The 26,227-nt window shown below is 41.5% G+C and overlaps 1 protein-coding gene across 7 annotated transcripts in view; it reads left to right on the forward strand.

Annotated features, from left to right (window-relative positions):
* LRATD2 (LRAT domain containing 2) overlaps positions 1 to 26,227 on the forward strand; it is a 459,703-nt gene that overhangs the window by 94,336 nt on the left and 339,140 nt on the right. For 6 of the 7 annotated variants that reach the window (XM_079901169.1, XM_079901164.1, XM_079901165.1 and 3 more), the window contains one exon: positions 7,437 to 7,522. The gene's annotated coding sequence lies outside the window, so the exon portion shown is untranslated. Of the gene's footprint in view, positions 1 to 2,021; positions 2,139 to 7,436; positions 7,523 to 26,227 lie in introns of all 7 variants that reach the window. The other variant, XM_079901167.1, reaches the window with a different exon arrangement.

The following is a 26,227-nucleotide window of genomic DNA, read 5'->3' on the forward strand; positions in this document are numbered from 1 at the left end:
CCTTTTGGGTGCAGAGTTGAAGGCAGGACCTTGTGGTGGCCTCAGATAAAGCTTGTGCTTGTGGGTAGGACCTCTACCCAAACTAACATGATACCCACCACTCTGTCTAGATACATTGTCTGAGAACGCTCTTCAGACTTGTCATCTGACTCAGCCTGCATTCTTGTCTCCCCAATAGTTACACCATTTCCTTTCTTCATTTGTCTTTCTTTATTGAGGTATAATTTACATACAGTAAAATTCACCCCTTATTTTAGGTGTATAGTTTGAAGGGTTTTGAAAAATGCGTGCATTATGTACTTGCACCACACTTGAGATACAGATGATTTCTTCCCACCCCTGAAATACCTCTTTACTCCTTTGCATTCTTTCTTAAATGTTTAAATAGAATTCAAAAGTGAAACCATCTGGGCCAACTGGTAAGGATGCAACTTGGAATTCAACGTCTTTAATAGATAATAGGCTATTCAAGTTATCTACTTCTCTTTAGTTAGCTCTGCAAGTTTGTGTCTTTTAAGGCATTGGTTTATTTATCATCACATTTATTGGAATAAAGTTGTTTAAAATGTTCCCTTACTATCCTTTTCATGTCTTTTGGAGCTGTAATGATGCTCCCTCTTTCACTTCTGCTATTGGTTGTTTGTGTCCTCTCTTTTTTATTTGATCAGTCTGATTAGAGGTTTATCAATTTTATTGATAAAAACTGCATTGAGCACATAAGATAACACAAGAGCAAGCAGATGAGACAATTTTAAGTGTTTGCTTTATAATCCCAGGATGCTCTTCAAACAAATGATTGCTGAAGTGTGAAAGAACACTAGTAAGAAATTTGGTTTCAAAAATGAACCACCAGGGCTTCCCTGATGGTGCAGTGGTTGAGAGTCCACCTGCCGATGCAGGGGACGCGGGTTCATGACCCGGTCCGGGAAGATCCCACATGCCGCAGAGGGGCTGGTCCCGTGAGCCACGGCCGCTGAGCCTGCGCGTCCGGAGCCTGTGCTCTGCAACTGGAGAGGCCACGGCAGTGAGAGGCCCGCGTACCAAAAAAAAAAAAAAAAAAAAAAAGAACCACCAGTCATGGCAATGATGATGATTATAATTATCTTAATAAATAAGATTTTGTGTTTAATATAGTCAGTCTTTGTGATTAGTGGTTTCTGTGGATTATATCACAACTATTTTAATTCGATATTATAAAGATGAGACAATAAGTACCCTAAACTTATGTTAAACACACAAACTATCTACATGTTTCATACACTTCCCATTCATGGTTACTCTTTCTGCAGGAGGATACAGGCAGGCAGCATTTATTGATGGGGTGTAGAACAGTGGTATTGCTATACGATTAGGTAATATCTTACTCAAGCATCAAGGTAGAAAAATAGCAAATGAGCTGAAAACCAATTAATGGTCCACAATCCCTTTTCTTAAACTGTGTGGTCAGATGTGTCCTGAAACTCAGAATTTTCATATTTTATAAAGGTAGTAAGGTACATGTGTTCTCACTTAATTAACACCTTTGGTGGGAATCTAGGGCAGCATCTCATAATCAAACACACTGGAAAAACAATGACTATAAATAACCTCACAGAATTTGCTGCCAAATGAGTTACTCCAAAATGCTGTCTTTCAAAGACTTTTTTGGATTTTGTGTCTGAAGATAAGAAAGGACTATAAACATACATGGTCAAATAGCCCATGAAAACTATTCTAAATCTCCCATAAAAAATGGTATATTGGTTTTGTGTATAGTGTCCCAACTTTCCACTGGAAAGATGGCTTTCCTGGAGGAACAGCCAATTGTTCCTCCAGGGTAGAACAGATTGCTATTGCTTTAGTCGAGCACCAGATGAAGTAATTGGTTTGCATTAGGGGCCCATTTTGAATGAAAATTATGCTTTCTCTCTTTACTTTTTGTCCAAGCTCATATAGTTGAATTTGGAGAGATTAAATCAATGTATGTTTGATACAACTGAACTACAGAGTACTTGCTTGAACAGTTTTACATATGCCAACAGGAATAGACAAGAATAAAAATAAACACCAGTGCCGAACTACAGCCTTCCGAAACAGCAACACATTTATAAGAAGTTAAAATATATGCATAGAGATGGCAGAAGATGATGTATTCTGAGGTCTGCACAGAAGCAAGTTAATGTGGCAACACAAGCTAATGAATTGGTGGTATCCAATGTGTTAATACTTCTCTGTGTGAAGTTTTGTACTGCAATTTAAAAAATAATCCAAATATATTTTAAAAATGAAATCTGTATCAAATTCCATAATAGTTTGTCTCCATGATTTATTCTAGATGTAGACAAAAACATAGCAACAATAATAAAAATAACATATTGATCATAATTAACATTTCTTGAATACTTACTATATGCCAAATACTGTTTTATGTGCTTAAGACATTAACTCATTTAACATTCATTTATTCTTTCAATAAATAATTACTGAGCATTTGCTTTGTATTAGCCATTGCTTTAGGTCAGTGATACTCAAGTAGGAGAGATTTTGCCTTCCAGGGGATATTTGGCAATATTTAGAGACATTGTGCTTATTATAACTGAGGAAGTGCTATTGGCATCTGATGGGTAAAGGCCAAGGATGCTGCTAAACATCCTACAATGTGGGACAGCGCTTACAACAAAGAATTATCCGGCCCCAAATGTTTGTTAGTAGTGCTGAAGTTGAGAAACCCTGTTCTGGTTGACAGAGGTACAAGATGGACAAAATGGCTGCCTTCTTCATTTTATGTGTTGCAGTGAAGAGAAAGAAACCATTTAAAAAGTAAATATCAATTATCTTAGAAGGTAGTGAAGGTTTTCTATTACGAAGGAAAAAAAAACTGGGGGAAAAGGATAGGGTGTGTGTGTGTGTGTGTGTGTGTGTGTGAGATTGGCTGCAGGGTGGGGAGTTGGACATTTAAGTAGTGTTTAGGGAAGACCTTGCCTAAGAGGTGACTTGGGAGGAAAGTCTTGCAGGTGAGGGAGCATGTATGTGGATACCTGGGGAAGAGTTACTTTCAGGCAGAGGGAACTGCAAGAGGAAAGAACCCAGGCAGGAAAAAAAAAAAAAGCATAGCGAGGAACAGCAAGGAGACCACTGTGACCTGAGGAGAGCATAGGAGGGGATGCAAGGTTAGAGAGATGAGGGAGGGACATTGTTTAGAGTTTGTAGACTAGATGAGTATAAGGATCTAAGTTTACTCTGAGTAAGAAGGGAAGCCATGGCAAGGTTTTTTTTTTTTAAACTAGATAAATAATATTTTAATACAGTCTTTTTAAATCAAAATTATTCAAACTGTTATGATGAACAAAATATCAAAGTTTTATTTTTTTTAGTTTTTATTTTTTTCAAAATTTTAAAGATAGTATTGACAATGCTGTACTGAATGATACTGGAACCCAAGGCAAAAGGAAAAATGGAAGCCCCTATGTACAGTTGACCCTTGAACAACACAGGGGTTAGGTGCACTGACCTTCCAGATAGTAGAAAATCTGCGTGTAACTTTACAGTGGACCCTCCCTATTGGTGGTTTCAACCAACCATGGATGGTGTAGTACTGTAGCATTTACTATTGAAAAAAACTTTGGCAGCATTTTGAGCTAAGGAGTGTCATGAGCTGATTTATGTTTCTAAAGGATCCTGCTGACCACTGCATTGAGAACTGACCAAGGACAGAAACAAAGAGACCATTAAGTAGTCATGGCAACGGTCCATGAGCTTGTAGTGGCTTAAACAAGGGTTCCAGCAGTTACAGGTGAGAGGTGGTTGGATTCTGGACGTGTTTTTCAAGGTTGAGGTAACAGAATTTTGTGAATGCATATGAAATATAGGAGAAGAATCAAGAAAGTTGATGTTTTTGTTTGCTTCTTTGTGAGCTGAGCCCCTAGAAGAATGGGATTGTCATTTACTGAAATGGAGAAGGCTAGGGTAGGAGTGGTTTGAGGAGGAGATCCGAATCATCATGTTTAATTTGGATGAGAAGTTTTTAATTTGAGGAGTCTATTCAAGCTTTCAACTGGAGATGTCCAAAAACTTGTAACCACTCTGTGAAATAGATACTACCATTAGTCCCATTTTGGAATTGAGGAATCAGGAATAAAAAGGTTCAGTAACTTGTCTAAGATCACCCAGCTATTAAGTGATATCATCAGCCTAGATTCTGATGATACAACCTGACATCTTGCTGAAAAAAATCTCATCAGCCCCTTTCTCCTGGGATGGCACCTCTTGGTCTCCATTTCGATGGATGAACTTGACCAGCTGTTAGAGAGAGAAATTCTGTGCCCTGAAGTGAGGTCTTGAGATAGAGCCTTTTATGCAGTTGGTACCTGAAAATTAAGCTGCTTTCTTTGCCAACTTTTTCTTTGAATCATGTGCTAAAACCAACCACAATGTAAAACCTAAAGAAAAGATGGGGATTCTGCAGTTGCAGGCGGCTTAGAAAATGATCCTTTATTGGGCATCTACATTAGAAAGACCACTGACTCTGGGGGTTCCACAGATAAACCTGCATTAAAATACAGCCTCTGTCACTCACTAGATGTGATTTCCTGGGACTAAAATGTAACTTTTCTAAGTCTGTCTTGAGCAAGTAGATAGCGCATGTGGGAGCAGTATCTCTGTGGTACGTCCACGTTCCCCAGTGGCTTTTTCACCCCAAGGGTTAGGCTTATACCTGATCAGCCCGGTGAAGAGGTCCATTCTTCACTGCTTTAGTGGCCGTAGAGTCTGTGTGGTTTTGCTACGTTTTTGTTTATTGTCTGTTCCCCACTCTAGAAAGTATGCTTACTGAGGGGGCAGGGGTTTGTCTGCTCTGTTTACTGTTCAGGACAGTGCCTGGCACATAGTAGGTGCTCACTGAATATCTTTTGAATAAAGAAACGAATAATCCTCACTGTAATCATCCCTGGGAGCTTGGCTCTATTTTTAACCCCATTTTACAGATGTGGAAACCAAGGCTTAGAGAAATGGAGCAGGGTACCCAGAGCTACCCAGCAGCAGGAGGCAGGACCTAGTCACATGATATGAAATAGATGTAGAGTTTAGAAAAGCCACCACTGAGTGTATCAGCAGTAGCAGAGTCTAATAATTAAGTCTTTCTGAGTTCAATGCCCAGCTCTGTTTGACCTCTCTGCATCGTAATTCCATCCATAAGTGGGAGATGACAATAATACACCTACATTATAGAGTTTCTGTGAGGATTGAATGAGTTAATACAAATACAGTGCCATGTAACAAATGCTATTATGACTATTAGATAATATTAATATATTTTGTTCTTTAACTTATAACACATATACACCTTGCTCCCATCTTCCACCTCAACCTTCACATTTTCCAACTGTGTCCAAACTTGAGCAAGGTATTTGCTTATATATATATTTAGCTAATTTGTGCATGTGTCTTAAATTACCCATTATGTAAATGGCTTTGGTTTAGGAAGCAGAATATGCTGGGATATGGTTAATGGGAAACTGTTTTGTGCAACTTAGAAAACAGAAGAATCATAACAGAATCCTCTGGGGAGATAGTCTGATAAAGGTGTAACCAATACATTTTCAGGTTTTTATTTTTAAATAATAACCAGTCACTAATGCAGTAATGGCTAAGAGCAGAACATTGATTTCCCTACGGCAAGGTGGATTGTGTTTTCCTGCTACATTGCCAGCTATCATCTTTGATATTAAGCTGCCTCCCTTCAATCTAATATCTGTCAATCTGGCTTTCAAGAAAGACACTTCAAAACAGTGTGGAGGCTTTGTCATTTTTGTGGATGGGTGATAGAAGGTATTTTTGCATGTGTGCTTTTTTTGGTAGGAGCCATTTACTTTTTAGCAGAGCTAGAATCTAACCTGATATGAAGCCCTGTGCAGTTGAATTCCTTAGCAGACTGGCAAGGCTCTTAAATTCTTTTAAAGAGAAGGCTCTTGGAGTTGGCTGTTTTTCAGGTGCCCTCTGATGCTTTAGGCAGAACTGCTGTTTGATCTATGCAAATCTTCCTCTAGCCTGGAAGTACTGGCCCCTCTCTGCTGAGGGGGAATAGCATTGTTCAGTGTAACTAGATCACAGTAGAACAGATCCTTGAGGAAACTTAAAAAAATCAAAACCAAAGTCTTATTACTGAGCTTTTCCCAACATCTTCTTTTCCAAAAAAACTAACGAAAAACAAACAAAAAACAACCTTAACTTGATGTGTAACAGATATCAGAGGAGATTATTAGTTAAGCCTAAGTGAAAAATTCTTCTGTGCATTTATTCATTCATTCATTTACTCACTTATTCATTTAACATTATTTATCATGGACTCACTATATGTTGGGTATTTTGCTAGGTGACAGAGGGGTGAGGTGGCTATACAATTTATTAACAAAATAAAAAAAAAACACTTTCTATCCTTATTTTCTTTATGAAATCTGATATTTCAAAGCAGATGCCCCCCAAAAAGCCTCTTGTTTCTATTTAACAACCCATATTAAGCATCTTAATATGCAAAGAATTGTGTGCAAGAATTGTGCTAAGCACTGTGAATATATGAATGTGACCCTCAGGTCCTAATAAGGAGAAACATAGTGTATGTATTCAAAGCTATTCTCCAGTAGTTTTATGATCTGTGGTAGGCAGAATTCTAAAGTGCCTCTTCCCCAGATGTTCAGTCCTAATTCCCAAGAATGTGAATATGATGAGATATCACACTCATGATTATGTTACATTTTATGGTAGAAGGTTTTTGTGGTGTAGTTAAGGTTACTAATCAGTTGACTTTGGGTAAATCAAAAGAATGATTGTTCTGGTGGACCTAATCTAATCACTTTAAAAGCAGAATTGTCTTTAGCTGATAGTAGAAGGAGGAATAGATTTGGTATAAGGGAGGTTGTTGAGATGGAGGGGGCTACAGGGCAAGGACCTAAAAGTAGCCTCGAGATGCTAAGAGTGGTACCTTGCCGACAGCCAGCCAGAAAACAGGGACCTCAGTCCTACAACTCAAGGAATTTAATTGTCAGCAACATGAATGAGCTTTGAAGCAAATTCTTCCCTAGTCACCAGTTGACACTTGTTCTCAGCCTTGTGAAACCCTAAACAAAGAATCCAGCTGAGCCTGGCTAGACTGCTGCCCTCTAGAACTGTGCGATTATAAATGGTGTTGTTTTCAGCAACTAAGTTTGTGATCGTTTTTACACAGCAATTAATATATATATTATATATATAATATATATATATATATTATATATATAATATATATATATAAAATCCTTGGTTATTTTCATAGATACTTTGTAGTTAAGATATCTTAACACTTGAGTGGATGCTAAGTGATCTATATAGTTTTTTATGACTGATAATAAAATTACCTTCTTATATTTGCACAAACCCATTTACATAGTACTTTTACATATGATTTTCTCATTTGATTTTCACAGCTTGTGAGGAATCATTGTCTCCATGTTAAAGATGAAGAAACTGAGAATGGGACATAATATGACTTGCCAACTAATCATCCTAAGTGGTAAGAGTGGTATTTGAACTCAGGCCCTGGCAATCCCATTTTACTTGGGCATAATCATTAAAAAGTTGATAGGTTACCCCATATAGGCTCTTTTTTATCTTGCTTTCTCTTCATTCCTTCTAATGTCATCATCATTGTTGTCATCAGTAGTGAGGGCATTCTCCTCTTCCTGCTTGTTTACTAAATGTTCATTAACTAAATAATGGCACTTAAAACAATTTTTTTAAGTCAAAACATTTATTGAGTATCTGTTATGTACCATGGTACTTGCTGTCCAACAAGGCAAACAAAATGACAAGTGTCCTCTTGTTTATATACATGATATTGAGTCTGAGAAATAGTCACCAAGGGGATGCACTTCTGATGCATGTGAAATATATAAAAAAGTAGAAATAGACTTCTTCTTCTACAGCTGGCTCACGAAATAAAACAATCCAGCAATCTTTTCTCTGCTCCTCTGGAAAAATTTTTTCCCAGTTTTATTGAGATATAATTGACATATAACATTATAGATATATTGTATTGTGTGTATATATTTGTACATATATAACAATTGTTACAGTTACATAGTTAATTTTTTTCCTGTGATGAGAAATTGCAACACAGTTGCAATTTTTCCCCCCTGTGAGGAGAACTTTTAAGATCTATTCCCTTAACAACTTTCAAATATACAATGCAGTGTAGTTGACTATAGTCACCATGCTGTACATTAGATCCCTAGACTTTATTTCTCTTATAACTGGAGGATTGTACCTTTCGATCACCTTCACCCATTTACCCCATTCTCCCATTCCCTCCCTCCTCCAGCCTCTGACAACTACCAATCTGTTCTCTGTTTCTATGAACTTGGGGTATTTTAGATTACAGATATAAGTAAGATCATACAGCATTTGTCTTTCTCTGACTTATTTCACTTAGCATAACTAAAGTCCATCCATGTTGTCATGAAAGTCAGGATTTTCTTCCTTTTATGGCTAATATTCCACTGTGTGTGTATGTGTATGTGTGATATTGAGTATATATATCACGTTTTCTTTATCTGTTCATCCATTAATGGACACTTAGGTTGTCTTCATGTGTCAGCTATTGTAAATAATGCTGCAATGAACATGGGGGAGGGTGCAGATATCTCTTTAAGGCAGTGATTTCATTTCCTGTGGATATGTAAAAATTTTCAGTTTCTGTATGACCTTGTTCTTTTTTCTGCCAGAATATTTCTTTGGGGGAAGTATTCCTATTTCCAGATTTTTCTTTCAGAAAAATGGTCAGGGTAATTTCACTTGTGCTGGAGAGACTGGAATCTGGGAGAGCATAAGGTGAATTTCCAGGTTGTAATCCTACCAGTTTCCTAAACCGGTAACCTGCCTCCCCCTGCCCCTGCCCCCCAGCCCCCCTCCCACCCCACCAACCCCCCGAGAATGGTGGGGCAGTGAGCAGGTCTTGGGAAGGCCAAAAAACCTGCACTCACTCTCCCACACGAGACTGCCTTTTGTCCCTTTGAATCAATACAGCTTCCTGGGGAGCCTATCTGATTGAGACCAGAGAGCCAAGCCACTCTCAACATAGGGCAGAACACCCACCACCCTAAGCTCTAGTCCCTCGTTGTGTTTTTCTTTCTGTTTTTAATTTTTTTTCCTTGATGGGCACTTTTTGGGTAGGAAGAAATAAAGTCCAGTAGTAAATTAAATTTGAAATCTGGCTTGAACAGTTATTCAGCTATACTTATTGTCATCTAATCAGACAGTTTGGGGTTAAAGTGGCCAGGCCTAACCAATCTTATAGAGTCTGCTGCAAACTGCCCCTGTACCAACTGTTGCCGTGGGAATGGGATCATGTGGGGGTGGACATGCCCCCACCGAAGAACATTCTGTGCATAGACCACACTCAAAGGATCTCCGCTGGCAATTAACCGGAAGGCTCAACAAGGGCATTCTGTGACCAGGGTCAGCTCTGGAAGGCCTGTTTAGGAGGAGCTTGTGGGCTGCAATCTGTTGGGACTCATCTTGAAGCCGATTCTGTGTGGCCTGCCCACTGATTGCACTTAGATTACAGGAATATCTGGGGTAGGTGAAGATAACCATACCCTGTGTCCCCTGTTCAGCCATCACTTTGTAGATCAATGCCGAGAAGCCCCTGTCTCATTGCTGGTGAGTCTGAAGAGACTCTTCCGGTGTGCAGCTCCCACAGCTGCTCTTTTGAGCAGATGGAAGAGACCTGGGGGCAGTAAACTGCATCCTTTCTGGTTGATGAGTAAAACAAGGCCCAGTCCAGCAGGGACTCCCAGTTACAGAAGGGATTGATGACAAACAAGGAGAGGGAACCCAAGAACTCTCAGTGTTAGCTATGCATGTGATGAGGGAAAAAGAAAAGCCCAAATCCCCTCTACCCCGCCAAAAAGAATCCATTATGTCTATTTCTCTTCTATCAAAAACAGATTAAAAAAATCAAAGTCCCATCTGTTCTGTGTCAACATTAGAAATCGTACATTGTGTTTCATCACAGGCAGGTTTGCCATGGTGGTGGGGGTTATATTTTTGGAAAGTGCTTGAAAACCCAGAGTAACTGAAAACAGAACTCGGCCCTTCAGGCCCTTTCCTGCTGCCTGTGTTTGTTCATTGAGCAGTTGATGTTTTTAATTGATGTATTTGACAAAGAGGACCCTGGGAAAAGACAAGCAGGTAAAGGCAGCTGCATAGGCCTCTGGAAGCAACACAGGTAACAGCCCCATGGCTCTCAGCACAGCAAGGCAGTTTTCCCACATGAATCTGTACTCTGAGTTCACAGCAGCAGCCTTGCTAGTCCTGCGATATCAAGGGTTCACATTCAAGGGCTGCTGGTTAAATCTGGTCATGAGTTAGGCTAGGGTAGACATGCACTCCTGGAGCCTCCCTTCTGTTCTTCCTTATCTCTTCCCTGGGATCCCCTCTGCTGGTCAGCTGATGAGCGCGGATAGGCTTGCTCCTAATTGCTTGGCTGCCAGACCAGACAAGAAAAAAGCAGACAAGGCCATCTGTTATGAGTCTTCTCTTGCTTTCCCTCCCTGCCCTGACCAGTTTGCCCAGTGTCAACTCCATGCCACTCTGAGGATGGAACACACTGGTATGTTCTGATGAAAAAGAAACGGCTGCCATCCCACTCACAGCCTTCCACACTTGTTGCTTTCTATGTGCACGTTGCTGCTATCAGGGCATGATAAGGGAAATCCTGAAAAATAATGCCAGCCTCTTCTTGAACTAGAAATAGTGACAAAAGTCCCAGAGGAATCTCTATTCAAAAGAGAGTCACAAAGTCACTCCATCAGTTGCATAGATTTAGAAGGAACAGGCATTCATGAGGACAAAACCTTGGTCAAGGTGCCCAACTCTGAGACCCCTGGCAGGGAATACTGATCCCTGAGAAAAAGAGGACCAGTCTGCATTAATAGTCCAAGGACAAAAAGAAGCCAGGAAAATTTGAAGCTAAAAAGATGGACCAGGGTAGTCCAGCTGAAAGCCCAGTGATAGAGAAAATTAAAAAAAACATCCCCCAAAGAGGTAGCCCAGGTAGGTGGCCCAGGCTCATGGAAGCACTCTTAAGTGGAGGGGGGTGGGGGAGAGATGGTTTTGGCAAATCATGGCTGAAACTGAACCGAGGCTCACTGGATAAGCTTTGGGGCCAAGCGACTAGGCTTGTCTTCCAACATGGGGATTCTCTGGTCAGTGACTTAGATCAACAAGGGCATCTTAGTAGCCATGGATGTGCATCAAGTGTCGAGTTATGCAGGACCAGTCTGATAACAACACAACGAGGCAGCAAGAAGGAATGATAAGCGACAGGTTAGACTCAATTTCTCTCTCCTCTTGCTATTCAGAAGCAGAAGCAACCTCTCCCCTCTCCTAGATGCAGTGAATATGGTGACATATTTCTACAGCCATTATTGGAAAGGTTTCAAGTCTTAGCCTTTCTTGTTAGTAAGTTAGGTGGGTATTCTGGTGATTATTTGGAAAAAATGAAAGAACTATTACCATATTTGGAAGTCACGTTGTTGAAGGAGGCATATTTTATAATTTCACCTCACATACTCTGAGCTTGATTGTGAAATTTATAGCTGACTTTGTTATTTTAGGAATAAAACTCCATCTTTAGCTTTTTCTAATTGCAATCTCATCTCTCTTATCCTCAAAACACTGGGGAACATGTATTCTGAGATAGTTCTGACCCCAAAGGGAGAAGGTGTGGAAAGTCTGACCACATCCTTCAAAGACATTTTTTTTGAGGATTTGTTCAAAAACACCAGTTGTCATCTAAAGAATGTACAGACCTACTATTGCTGCATTCCTGGAATTCGCAGCAGATCCGCCACCAGAGAGCAAGCATAGTTCTCAAGGCAGAGCCAATACCCAGTGTATTGAGACAAACCTCTATGGGGATTAAAGGGATCCCAACTAAGTTTGTGTTACTGCAAGTGATTGAGCTTGAGGTTATATTAAATCAGGCTACCACTGCTGACGTCACTGGAATGGAATGCTCCTTTGTGCCTCTTCACCGCAGTGGGCAGGGGATGAGGAGGGAATTGGTAAGTGAATAGTCCTCACTTCAGTTTCTGACTGATGGGCTCTTGGTATGTTCACGTTGGAACAAAGGCTATGGGCTTGAAGTGGTTTGGAAAATGTTTTCTCTGGATTGTAATTATTGGTTCTTCAGGAGAAGAATAATGTCATTATTATTTTTTCCAATCTCTACCACTTAGTAGTAATATTTATCGGAAGAAGGAAAGAATGAATGTATATTAACGATGCATTCAGAATGCCTGGATTTTTTTTTTTTTTTTTTTTTGCGGTACGCGGGCCTCTCACTGTTGTGGCCTCTCCCGTTGCGGAGCACAGGCTCCGGACGCGCAGGCTCAGCGGCCATGGCTCACGGGCCCAGTCGCTCCGCGGCATGTGGGATCTTCCCGGACCGGGGCACAAACCCGTGTCCCCTGCATTGGCAGGTGGACTCTCAACCGCTGCGCCACCAGGGAAGCCCAGAATGCCTGGATTTTAATCCAAGGTCCACCATGTTGACTTTAATCACCCCTGTGTCATTGCTCCACTCAGGAATCTTATACTTTTTAATCTTCCTGAATTGTGATGATCTAATTTACATGTCAATTTCCCCAACGTAGTCTATGAGCTCCTTAAGGAGAAGGGTGTGTCTGTGTCTTATTCAGCTCAGAAGCTCCTTATTTAGCAAAAGGCTGTGTTTGTTATAGCTTATTAATGAGAACATGAGCTCTGGAGCCAGCTTTCTTGGTCTCACATCTTGACTCCTTCATTTCCTAGCTCTGTGACCTCAGGCAAGTTGCTTAACCTCTCTTGTGGCTTAGAATAAGGATAACAGTATCACCGACTTCACAAAATTGTGTGAGAATTAAGTGACAAATACATTTAAAGTGCTTGGAGCCTTGATACATGCTCAGCAGATATTAACTACTACTTTCCTTACTACCATTGGGTTTTTTAATTGAAGTGTAGTCGATTTACAATATTACATTAGTTTCAGGTATACAGTATAGGGATTCAATATTTTTATAGATTATACTCCATTTAAAAATTATTATAGAGCTTCCCTGGTAGCGCAGTGGTTGAGAGTCTGCCTGCCAATGCAGGGGACACAGGTTCGTGCCCCGGTCCGGGAAGATCCCACATGGTGCGGAGCGGCTGGGCCCGTGAGCCATGGCCGCTGAGCCTGCGCGTCCGGAGCCTGTGCTCCGCAACGGGAGAGGCCACAACAGTGAGAGGCCCGCGTACCGCAAAAAATAAATAATAATAAAATAAAATAAAATAAGGACTATACTTCCTTATGCTTATTAGTCCTTATTATCATTGTTGATAATATATATTTGTCAATAAAAACAACTTCCGTGTCACTGAACCTGTTTTCTTATCTATAATATAGGGGCTATGATATAATAATAACAGTAATATCCTGAAGAGATGTTGTGAGGATCAAATGAGACAATAGCTAAGTGTCAAAATGTCTTTTTGGAGAACTGTAAAGTATTTTGAAACTTTCTGGTACCATTATTTATAGTATTAACTGCAGCACAGAGTAGAGAAATGATTTGCACAAAATTCCACAGTGTGAGTGAGGCAGACAGAGCTGGGCTAGAATATTCTTGGAGCTTCCTGTGTGCCTAAAGTACTGCTTAGCTGTGATGCACGGAGCTGAAGCCTCTGGGATTACTGAGGCTTTTTCAGTATTTACGTTAAGATACAGCTACAGGTCTTTCAGCAAAGAGCTATGTTTTAATCAAAGCTGCCCTGGCTTTACTGTGCTCATCCTCACTGCCCTTGCCCAAAGGTCTGACAGTTTTCAGAGCTGCCCTTGTTTTCTGAGATGCTGGATATCAACAGTCAACTCTTTAAGTGCAGACTGGATGCCTACGGATAGACTGTAGTAGGTGCTATTGAGTATCCAGAAGAGGTAGAGAAAGGCCTAAACTAGGAGTCGGAACACATGAGATAGAGGTATAATATTTACCACTTAGAAATCATGGTGCCCCAGACAAGCCCCATTGATTGTTTGGGATTCAGTTTTCATGTCTACAAGTTAAAAGCAATCAGATCATTTCTGAGATCCCTGCAGAGTAAATGCCCTTGGAGTCATGAGTCCTGTGTTCTGCTGGGACTTCTGCCATTCTCCTGCACTATGACCTTGGGCAAGTCACAATCTCTCTTCCGTCTATAGTGTCCTCATTTGCACAGGACTTTTTCCTGAAAGAGACAATCTTTGTGCTCCTGGTATGTCAGTCACTGCACCAGTCAATGAAAGTGTGCATATATACAAACACAGGTGTACACACACTCTAGTACACACCGATGCCTATTGTGTGGCTTAGTTCTTTGCACACATTATTCAATGTAACCTTTATAACAACTTTATGAGAAAGATATTTCTGTCCTCATTTTACAGATGGGGCAACTGAGTCTAAGAGAGAGTAACTAACTTGCCCAATGTCATCCCTAGTATAGTTAGAGTTTGAACCCAATGAATCTGACTCCAGCTAACCATGATGTTACATAGTCACCTATAAAAGATAAGAAAAGTATCATATCCTTCCTAGACTTACCTCACTTCTTTTTAATTAAGGTTATTCAAGTAGTGGACATGTAGGGAATGTTGACTCATAGGGTGCCTAGATTTTAGCCTGAGATGTAACGTAAGATGTAACCTAAGAGTTAGCTGGATTCATGGCGAGTTGGAAGACTATTCCTGTTCATTGGGCATCCTGCCATCCTGCAGTAGCCTGAAGGGTTCTGCCCTTTTCTTTGTTAAGATTTTAAACAATGGCATGAATGAAGGCATGAACTGGACAAATTCGCTGTGACATGAATTTGGAAGGGCTGGCAAATCGACCAAATGACAGAATAAAAATGAGAAAAGATGTGACTATATATGCATTATCACATTTTAAACACAATTCTCAGTAGGACTCTTATTATGTCCATTTTATGCATGAGGAGACCCAAGCTCAGGGTGGTGACCATCCAAAGATGACACAGCCTGTGAATTGACCTTTTTTCCAAAATAAACTTTTATAATTAAAAAAAAAAACTTGCAAAGCTAGCAAACAGCATTCTTGGTATAACACCTGTTTTACCCTGTGGTCAACGTCTTATATTATGATGATACACTTGTCAAACTAAGAAACCAACATCAGTACATTATTATTAATGACTCCAGCCTTTAACTTGATTTTACCATTTTTTTCCATTAATGTCCATTAATGTCTAGGGCTGTTATAACGAAGTACTACAAACTGGGTAGCTTAGAACAACAGAAATTTATTCTCTCACTGTTCTGGAAGCTAGAAGTCCAAAATCAAGGTGCCCAAAGGGCCGTGCTCTCTCCAAAGGTTCTAGGGAAGAATCCATCTTTGCCTCTTCTAGCTTCTGGTGGTTGCTGGTAATCTGTGGAGTTCTTTAGTGCTCTGGTGTAAATGTTTTTGTCTCCTTTAAATTCATATGTTGAGATCCTAATGCCCAATGGAGATAGGGTCTTTAGAAGGTGATTAGTTCATGAGGACTCTGCCCTTATGAGTGAAATTAACACCCTTATAAAAGAGGCCTGAGAGAGCGTCCTCTCCCTTCTGCTACGTGAGGATGCAACAAGAATTCTGTGACCCAGAGGAGGGCCCTCACCCGACCATCCTAACACCTTGATCTTGGACTTCCAGCCTCCAGAACTGTGAGAAATAAATTCCTGTTGTTTATAAACCACCAGTCTGTGGAATTTTGCTACAGCAACCTGAACAGGCTATGACAGGCTTAGATGAGGCTGAGATGCATCATTCCAATCTCTGCCTTCATCTTCACATGGGCTTCTCTCCTTGTGTCTGTGTCTCTGTGTACAAATTTCCCTCTTTCTATAAGAACACCAGTCATACCGGTTTTATGGCCCAAATGAATCAATTATGACCTCACCTTGACTTGATTATATTTGCAAAGAACCTATTCCCCCAAAAGGTCACATTCATAGCTACTGGGTGAACATAATTTTTTTTTTTTTTGGTGGCAATGGGTGCCGGGGGTGGAGGTGGGGACAGACACTATACATAGTAAGTTCTTTCTATTCCAGCATCCAGTCAGGGTACCACATTGCATTTAGTTGTTATGTCCCCTCATTCTCCTCTGGCCTATTATAGTTTCTTAATTTTTTCTTGTTTTTCATGACCTTGACAGTCTTAAGAAGTCAGGTATCCTGTAGATTGGGTTTTCCTGATGTTTTTCTCATGATTACTATGGGCTTATAGAATTTTGGAAAAAATACTGTGGAAATCACATGCCCTTGTGAACTTAAAGTCCAGAGCTCAGGTTTCAGTTATAAAACATATAACTATAAAGATGAAATATTTCTTAGAATCAGCTGTTGGCTTATTCTTTTCCCTTTCTTTTGGGGGGCTTGCATTACACTGGACATATAACTGGGGGTTCAATAAATACCCAATAAATTGAAAGATGCAGGATCTGCTGTCACCCTCAACCCCAACTCAATTACCTTTCCCCAGATGTGGAACTGCTACCTTCCCTCTCTCATATACGTGACAAACCTATCCACATTGCTAATGTTAATTTACTTTTTTCGAGATCCACCAATATATCAGGTGCTACTGCAAACACAGAGGTGGACATGACCCTTGCCTGGGAGGCTCGATAATCCAAATGGCAGGAAAGCAGAGGTCACCTGCAGGAGCTGAGTTGTGTGTAAAGATTCCTCAGCCTCTCAGGGCCCAGAAGAATTGACAGGAGGGAAAACTAGAACTTGCTCTTCTCTCGCAAAAGGTGGATTATGTGGATTCAAATTCTGTCTTGAATATCAATGATAACCAAATAAAGAAAGCTCTCTTATTAAACATACCTCAGCCTTCACTTCAATTTAGTAGTGAAGGGAGAGTATATATAAATTAGTGGATGAAAATTTTGGAATTCTAACTTCGCCATGTACTTGTTTGCTTGTTTGTTTATTTATATATTTACTCATATATTAATTTATTCACCCTGGGAGTGGGCAGACTGATGCACAATGGGGTGGCTAGAAAGAGTACATCATTTGAAATTAGCAGAGCTTTTTGTAAGTCCCAGGTCTCTTACATTACAAGCTGTACCTAAAGCTAAGACTCAGTTTCCCCAGCTATAATATCAGGATGACACATCTCACTGCAGCACTGTTTTTGACTACTCAGCATTTACTCCCCCATGTTTGGAGACAGCCCCTTGATCTCCCTTCAGGGCACTACCCACCCCTATTTGATGCAGTCTTGTTCCAAGTGTCCCGGATTCCCCGAACCGAAGAGTGGACACATGCCTCGATTGGACTTCCTGTCCTGGGAGTCTGAATTTCAGGGCGACTGCTGTAAGGGCAGAAGTGACTGGGGTGAATTCATTCCGGAAGAAGCATTCGGAAGAGGCTCACCACTGGTTCTTGCTACCCAGACCCCTGAGAGTGACTTCCATTTATTTTATTTTATTTTTTTCACAAGCCAGGTTCTTCCTCTTTCCCTTGCATTCTGTGAGTCTCCTTCTTTTTTTCCGTGATATACATATTTTATCTGCTTATAGGAGACAAAGTTGGTCTCTTTTGCCTGTGACCAAGAACGCTGATGGATATTCCTTTAGCTTTCTCACAGCCCTGCCCCATTCCAGGAGCTGGAGATAATCCCTTCCTCCGCTCAACTCCCACGTTAGTTTGTTTATCCACTCCTGAGAGCTTACGTAGCTCCTTCTCTTACATTCCCAATATTTTTGTACTACTCTTGTCTAGCCATGAAAGAGGCAATCTAGCATACTGGTTGTTATGGGATGGACTGTGTCACCCCCAAATTCATGTATTGTAGTTCTAACTCCCATTACCTCAGAATGTGACGGTATTTGGATCTAAGGTCTTTAAAGAGGTGATTAAGGTAAAATGAGGTCATTCGGGTGGGCCTTAATCCAGTATGACTGATGTCCTTAGAAGAAAAGGAGATTAGGACACAGACACACATAGAGGGAAGAGCATGTGAAGACACAGGGAGAAGATGGTAATCTCTAAAACAAGGAGAGGTCTTGATCTTGGACTTCTAGCTTCCAGAACTATGAGGAAATAAATTTCTATTGCTTAAGCCACCCAGGCAGTGTTACTTTGTTATAGCAGCTCTGGAAAACAGATACAGTGGTCAAAGGTAGCGACTGGGTTGGGCCTACTTGCATTCATATCTATGCATAACCATGGACAGACTACTTAACCATGCAGTGCTAACATTTTTGGCTGTGATGTGGACGGCAGAGGAGGGCATGGAGGAAGACTGCAGAAGGTGTGCCTTTTCACTTGGTTAAGTCTCAAGAGGAAATAAGAGAAAGGGATTAGGTATGTAGTTTCCCCTTCCAAATTGCTAGTCTCTTCAAGTCACCTTTCCTCCCCACCATATGCTTTGCTAGGGGAGTTTCCTCCATGCAGAAGGAATGTCAGGAATGGGAAAGAGATTCCCCTCCTAACAAGTAATTGTGCAAAATAAAAGAAAAATAGTTAAGAACAAGAAAAGAATTCCGTATGCTTTGGGTGAGTCACCTAACCTTCCTAAGCATGTGTCCTAATCTCTAAAATGGGGATAATGATCCCTGCATCTTATAGCACTGTTGTGAGCAGCTCATGGCAGAAAATGCATCTTGTCTATAAAAAGTTCTCCACCAGTCTATGAATCCCTTGAAGGCAGGCACTCTTGTTATATTATTCATCTTCTTGTTCCCACCTTACAATTCAGGGCTGGATACGTGGTGGGCATTCTGCTTATATTTGTGGATGACTAAGCAGTGGCAGTTGTTATCAAGGGAGAGAGGAGACAGATGGACAACTGCTCAGAGTTGGGGCTGCTGCCTCTGGGTTTGATGTGCTAGCCCCAGGCCAGTGCAGGCAATGGCAGAGTGGGACTGAAGGGTCAGGATGGAGCTTACACCAAAAACAATGGTAGAGAAAAATGCATATAGTTTTCTAAATCTAGATTTTTCTGCTTGAATGCTCATCTCTGGAGTGGGTGAGAATTCCTAAATTAGTTACAATGAATTAGCTATAAATGATGGAGTGTGTCCGTGGGGGGGTTGGAGTTGGGGGAACACTATTGAAGTCACCTCCCTACTTGGTCTCCCCCCACCAACCCCCCAACACACACACACACACACACACACACACACACACACACACACAGAGCAGCCCATCCACCACATCACAGCAGACACAAAGACATAACTATGTATAATTCCTCTGCTGAAATTTACTCATTGCCTCCTTGTTTCCTATGGGGTCAAATTCAAAGTGCTCATCCCCATATTCAAAACCATTGCATCAGGCTCCCTGCCCACTTGTTTATCCCATTTCCTCCCTCCTGCCTGCGTGCCAGAATCAGAGCACTATTTGCTCATCCTCCACATATTTGCACATGATTCGCCTTCTGCCTGGATTTGTCTCTTTCCACATGTCTGCCTGGAAGACTCTCCTTGTCACACTCAGCTCCAGCATAGCCTCCTTACGTGCATACCATGTTGGTCCCCTCCATCAAAGCCCTTTGCACCAGAGTTTAATCACTTGTTTCTGTACTGAGCTCCCACACTGAGCCTGAGGCTCCTCCAGGGCAGGGTCTGCCATCTTCATCTTTGCACCTGTAGGTTTCAGCAAATCTGATGACAGAGTGAATTGCATATACTCATATCTCATTTAGCCTCCTGATATGAAGAAAATAAGGCGACGGAGCTTGCCTGAAAGCCTCCCAGTGATTAAGTGGAATCTGGGGACTGGGATTCTGCAGCTGACCCAGTCGTATATCAAACATTTAATGAGCATCTACTGTGTTCAGGATTAGTCATTGTAAGGTTTGCTGGTTTTAGCACAAAATACAATATTTTAAAGCATCCTCTTTTTAACTAGCGAGACTGGGGGAGGAGGGGTGATATCTTTTATTCAGAAAAGTCAGAAACCTAAGGAAAGGCAGTAAAGAGGAAGGAGAAAGAGGCCAGACTGACACGCACCCCTGATAAGAAGAAGGTTTCTTTGCATTCATTCCCATAAATGAGAAAGAAGTGGGCTTAAGTGTCCCAGAAGAAGGGCTCTGAGTAATGAAAAAGGAAGCACTTTGACTCTGGAGGTCTGGAATCTGTCAATGAGGTGGGCTGCTGTTCTGTCTCTGATGTTGATTGCTCACTTTTCCAAGCTCCAGGGCTCAAATTATGTAAGTCAATGGGAAATTTTGCTCTAAATATTCTTCCCAACCTAAAAATACATTTTAAATCATAGCAGCCAATGCACAGTAGCACAGGTATCCCAAATTTACTCCCCTCCTCCCATCCTGCAGCCTTTGCACAGGCTTCTGCCCTTCTCTGGAAGCCACTCCCCCCCCCAACCCCCCTAGCTAATTGCTTATAGCCCTTCAGGCTCGGTTCATGGGTCTCTTCCTCCAGGAAGGCTTCCTGAATCTTAGGCTTAGTGCTCCCGTCCTGTATTTACTTACATCATTATACATACCACTCACTCTCAAAGGTGGATTGCCCTTGAAGTTAATGATGCCTAAGGTTTGGGACCCCTCCACACATGGGCCTCTTTGGGTACTAGGCATCATTTGTGACATAGAGTGTTCCAGGTGTCGAAGAGAAGGCAGTGAGCAGTCAAGGAGAATTTATATGTATGTTTATTTATTGTAAGTTGTGCAAAGAGATCTCAGAAGACAGGGACCTGCATCTGAAAATATTTAGATATTTGTTGATTTTTCTCATTCTGAATAAATACTCATTTACTTCTGAACCTTCTTTCGTGAATTGGTTTTAATATTATTGTTTTCAAGAGGACCCACTAAATCATATAAGCTTCAGGCCCAACAAAACTTATATCTCTACCCCCCTGCCCCTCATTCTGCATTGCAACCACCTCCATTTCTTTGTCTCTGCCACTCAAAGATGTCCCTTGTCCTTCACAGATGTCGTATTTACCTTTGTATTTTCAGGGCACAGTGACTAACACACACTGTCACATTCCTGATGATTGAACAGCGCTGTGGAAATGGAAGTAGGTGTAACAGGCCTGGAAGGAGCAAAGCAGTGCCTGGTCATTCCATTGTCAGAGAGCTGTCTCTCTCAGATCCTTCTCTTGACTGTTGTGTATAAATTTAGGCAGCCAATTAGGAAGAGCTCTGAGGTGCCCTGAGAAAAGATTACCGACAGCAAAAGGCTAAATCCTGAGTCATCAAGAAAAGTTTACCTTACGTTTTGTCTTCTCAGTTTAAAATCAAAGGGGAAGTGTGTTGTTTGGTTTTGAAATATATCCTTAAAATTAGCATTTCCGAACACTTGGCAAGTTCTCATTCATTTGTGGAGATTGCCCCCCAATTCAAACAATACTGATCAGGACTCAAATCATGCTGTGTGCTCTGGTTTCTTCTTTCGAAGCATTTCTTAAGCCCTTTGAGGAAAATATACAGGACTGTCACCTCCTCTGTGAAGCCTTCTCTGATGCCTAACAGACCCGGTAGAACTGATTACTTCTGCCTCTGGAAGGGAGTAATGTGTGTGTGTGTGTGTGTGTGTGTGTGTGACTTTTACAGGCTATGTGTCAAGTGCCATTCTAAACCCTTACATATATAAGCTCATTTAAACCTCACAACGACCCTTTGCTACATTAGTGTGTCCCCACATTTACATGAGAGGCAGTGGGACTTGGACACTGCTTCCTGGTTTGAGTGTGCCTCTATTTCACCGCTTCTCTGTCCAAAGTGACATTGTCTGAGGACCAGCTGGTGAGCTCTCTAGGTTCAGTGCTCCCTCTTAGTTTTGTATCCCTGTGGGTTTTACCCAGTGGGTTGAGGAGAGAAGGGCTCAGCAGGTGACCAGGGCCCTGGAGCCAGTTCCTTCAGGGATTCATCATTGTTCCTGAGCAGAGGATTCAAGGCTCACTGACCCAGTCCTTTAACGCATAAACGGGACCACGCTAGATCCTGAGTCTCCCTTTTTATATGTGTGAAATCTGGAAGATACCATGTGTCCTTTACAATCCAGGAGTAAATATAGAAGCCCTTTGAAGAGGATAAAGTATGCGACAGATTCAAGGCATTTTAATAATTAGCAAAGCTTTAAACACACATAAAAAAGCTGCATTACAACATCAAAAACTAAACTATGCTGCACAAACCAATTAATATTGCTGGACCAGTTCATTCATGTAATGCAATTATCTTCTCCCTCTAATCTATCCATTACACTGTCATTGGAATAATCCCCATTTTAAGGCAAAAACCTGTAAATGAACTCCACTTTGCCTATTTGAGGCAGTTCTAACAGTAACAAAAATTGCATCTAATCTTTCATGAGAACCTCCTTTGTACCTGTCACAGTGCTGATTGCCTCAGCTGAAAGCACAGTGATACCTCTTGGCATAATCTCAGCCAAATTACTTAGCCTCTGAGAACTTCGGTTTACTTATCTATAAAATGGGGATAGCAATCATAGCTACAGGTGTGCTGCATGCAGTTGTGTCGATTGTAGAGTGCACAAAGGCACCAGATCTAAGGGAACACCATTTACATCATCAAAGTGAGAGACCAACATGCTTACTGCCCACGTTTCCCAGCAGATGCTAATAGAATTTCTTATTCTAACAAAAATAGTATATTATGACAATCTTCCGACAGATGGAAGTAAAGTATCTTTTACTGCTTCATTCATAGGCTCCAAATAGGCAAAGAGCGACCTCATGTACCTCTAAGGTTCATTATGTGGTTAGATTGAATAGATGTATAGAAAGCACACAGAACCCATAAGAAGAACCCATAAGTGGTAGTAATTATAATTTCTATCACAACCTTAAAAGGAAACTTTTTAATCCTTGTTTTACAAATAAAATGAGAGTTGGAGAGATTATATAATATCTTAAATTTCAACTAGGTGGTGAGTAGCTGAGTTTGGTATCCTAATTGGAGCCTGTCTGCTTAAGCCTGAGCTGTTAACTGCCTTGAGCTGATTCGATGTGTGTCAGGGCGAATCCTGCCCCAGCCATCTGCCTGAGCTGCGACCACTCCCCTGGCGTCCTCATCATGAAACATCATGGGAAAGACAGTGCAGCCAAGTCCATCCTTCATTGCTCCCTGGGGCTTCAGTCTAATTTGTCTTCCCTCCACAGTGTGCTAGCCTCTGTGGGTTCTTCTCCCCGTAGATAGGTTAAGGCAGTTTTCTGGGACCTGTTCCTGACTTACCTTTCCCCACACTACCCACCTGGATCCCACTTGACCTTCCAAGGGCAGGAGGTGGAAAGGGGGTTGGGAGGACTGGGAGTGGATTGCAAGCCTTCCTTCAGTCCTGGCCCTTCCTACTACCTTGTGACAGGAGAGAGAAGAGCATGGAGAGAGGAAACTCCCAGGATATCCTCTCTGAGTAGAAGGGAGCAATTGTCCCAGTCTGATTTCTGCTTTGAACCCTTACTCCTTGCAGTGACTCTCTGCTCAATCCCTCTTTCTTCCTCCCCACCCCCACTATTACAACCTCACTGTGTCCTTGACCTTCACTTCTTTTTTGACCCATAGCAAAATACTTCCATGCTTGGGGAGGAGCCAAGGCAGGGAAAGTAATGAGAGCCTTGGGTTCTCTAGAGGTCAGGAGGGTGTGGCAGCTAATGCTGGCATCAGAAGCCAGGTCCATGGGCCATGCAGATGAATGTAGTGCAAACATATGCACTTAAGTACTTGGACTGGCAAAGGGCAATGGGCGAAGTAGTGGAGAGATGTTTTGACGCTTTCTTTAATTTTTTCTATCTTATATTAAAAATTCAAGAGAATTTTCTATTCCCTTGCTGACTGTATCTGTTTCTCTTAATATAGGCATAATTTTTCAGATTTACAGAACAGTCAATAGATCAGAAAGATAAGACAGTCCTGAGACTTCGTGTGTAGCCTGTGTTATGGTTAATTTTATGTGTCAACTCGGGTAGGCTATGGTGCTCAGCTGTTTGGTCAAACACTAGTCTAGATGTTATTATGAAGGTATTTTTTAGGTAGGATTAATATTTACAGTCAGTAAACTTTAAGTAAAGCAGATTACTCTACATAATGCCGGTGGGCTTTATCCAGTCAGTTGAAGGCCTTAAGATCAAAGACTGAAGTTTCTTGAGGAAGATTGAATTCTGCCTCCAGACTACAACATAGAAATTCTGAGTTTCCAGACTTTGGACTCAAGACTGCAACATCAGCTTTTACCTTCTTACCTGAATCTCCAGTCTGCCGTCCTACCCCGTGAATTTCAGATTTGCTAGTCCTCACAGTCATGTGAGCCAGTTATTTTAAAACACGTCTCTAACTCTCTCTTTCTCATATATATAGAGAGATAGATAGATATAGATATATATATAGATATATGTTTCTGTGTGTGTATGTGTAACATATAATGGTCTGTGTAGGCCAAACAAATATATTTATATATCTATACCTATCTCCTATTGGTTCTGTTTCTCTTGGGAACCCAGGCTAATAACACATCCTGGTACAGAGATTACTCAAGAGTATGTTCTTACTTCACCATAGATTATACCAGTGACAACAGAAAAGCCCCATGTATTAGTCACATAGACTGGCTCTGCAGTGGCAACAAATAAACCCTAAATCTCAATGGCTTAACACTATACAGACTTATTTGTCCCTCCTGCCACAGCCCATCACAGGGGACACAAACTCAAATGACTACTGGGTCCAGACAGGTGAAGTAAGTGCCTGATGGAGCCTGTGGGGACTGTAGTGACCTAGAGAGCAAATGCCTAAATTAGGAAACTTTTGTTACCTTGTAAGAAAAGGACCTCATGGGTCCAAATTTCCCAATCTTCCAATAGACAGAATACATTGGGATTTTAAAATATGAAATGTCTAACTTTGATATCTTGATAACACATTCCAGTTAAAAAAAAAAAAAAAAAGGTCTGGGTAGTACCAACAAAATCTTTCTGCTGGTTGCAGTTGGCCCGAGGTCCTCTAGCTGGTAACTTCTGTTTGTTATTGACTACCCAGCGATATTCATTCTTGTTTATTTTGAGCTCAGGCTCAGCTTTGATCAAAATCATAGTCCAATAAGAGGCAATGAGGTCCTGTTTATGAAGCACGGGGAACTTCATCTGTCAGGACTATGTGGAAACCCAAGAAACTCGGATGATAAGAACAGAAAACCAGCCTGCATAGTTACTCATAAGTCCACATATGAGTAAGTACACAGACCAAGAGTGAACAGAACGGGAAATAAGCGGAAACTTCAAAAGATCACTTTATCACTTGCATAGACTGGAGCCCTCCTTTGTTTAAAAGTTCTTGCCAGAGACATTTGAATTGGAGTCAGTCATCAGTAGAATATTTTCTATTTGTTTGAATGACATTATCTTAATTATCCTCAGAAAAGGGATATTGAGTTCCAGAAAGACATGTTGTAGGCCTGAAGTCCTAGGCAGGGGAAGGAGGGAGAGTGCTGTTGTGTATTGCAAGGCAACAAGAATGAATTAAGCACCATCTGCATGTTTTGTGTGGAACCAGAATCATATTTTTTCCTCAGAAATCACCCTGAAAAATGGACTGTAGTACTTAGGTCTAGCCAGGTGACAAAAAACACTTGGAGTATTTTCAACAGAGGAAAGTCATGGTATAGAAAGAGTTACACAAGGGCTGAAAGAGCCTGATAAACCAAATGAGAAGGATGGAACCCAGCAATTAGCCGCCCAGAAAGAGCAAGAAGCCACTACCACCCTTGGGTGGGAGGAACTAAGGGCTATGGTCCCCTACAAGAGGTCAGGGCCATGGGGGATGCATCAAGCCAGAGCTAGAGCTGTGGCAGAGACACAGGTGCTGCCAGAGACGCAGCCATGGCAGTGAGGAGAAAGAAGATTCTGTTTTCTCCCTTCTTTCCACCCCCTAACCCACTCCAGTGCTTTCTATTGACTGTGGCCTGAAAGCAGCTGGAATTGAGAAATGCATCCTGAAGAGGTTTGGGAGGGGCAGGCAGGAAGGACACCCAGAGGTGCCCAGGGCCAGGATTAGCATGGTCACAGCTAACACCCAGATTGCAGCCCCACCATTTCTACCCCACAGCACATGTCCTGGGCAGATCACCGGGGGCATCCACTCACCATAGCAACCCAAGGACCCAGGCAGAGGGGAGCTCCATTGTGTCACTTCCTTCCATACTCACATCCACTATGGGG

This window comes from Stenella coeruleoalba, assembly GCF_951394435.1.
Source record: "Stenella coeruleoalba genome assembly, chromosome: 17".
Taxonomy (NCBI): Eukaryota; Metazoa; Chordata; class Mammalia; order Artiodactyla; family Delphinidae; genus Stenella; species Stenella coeruleoalba.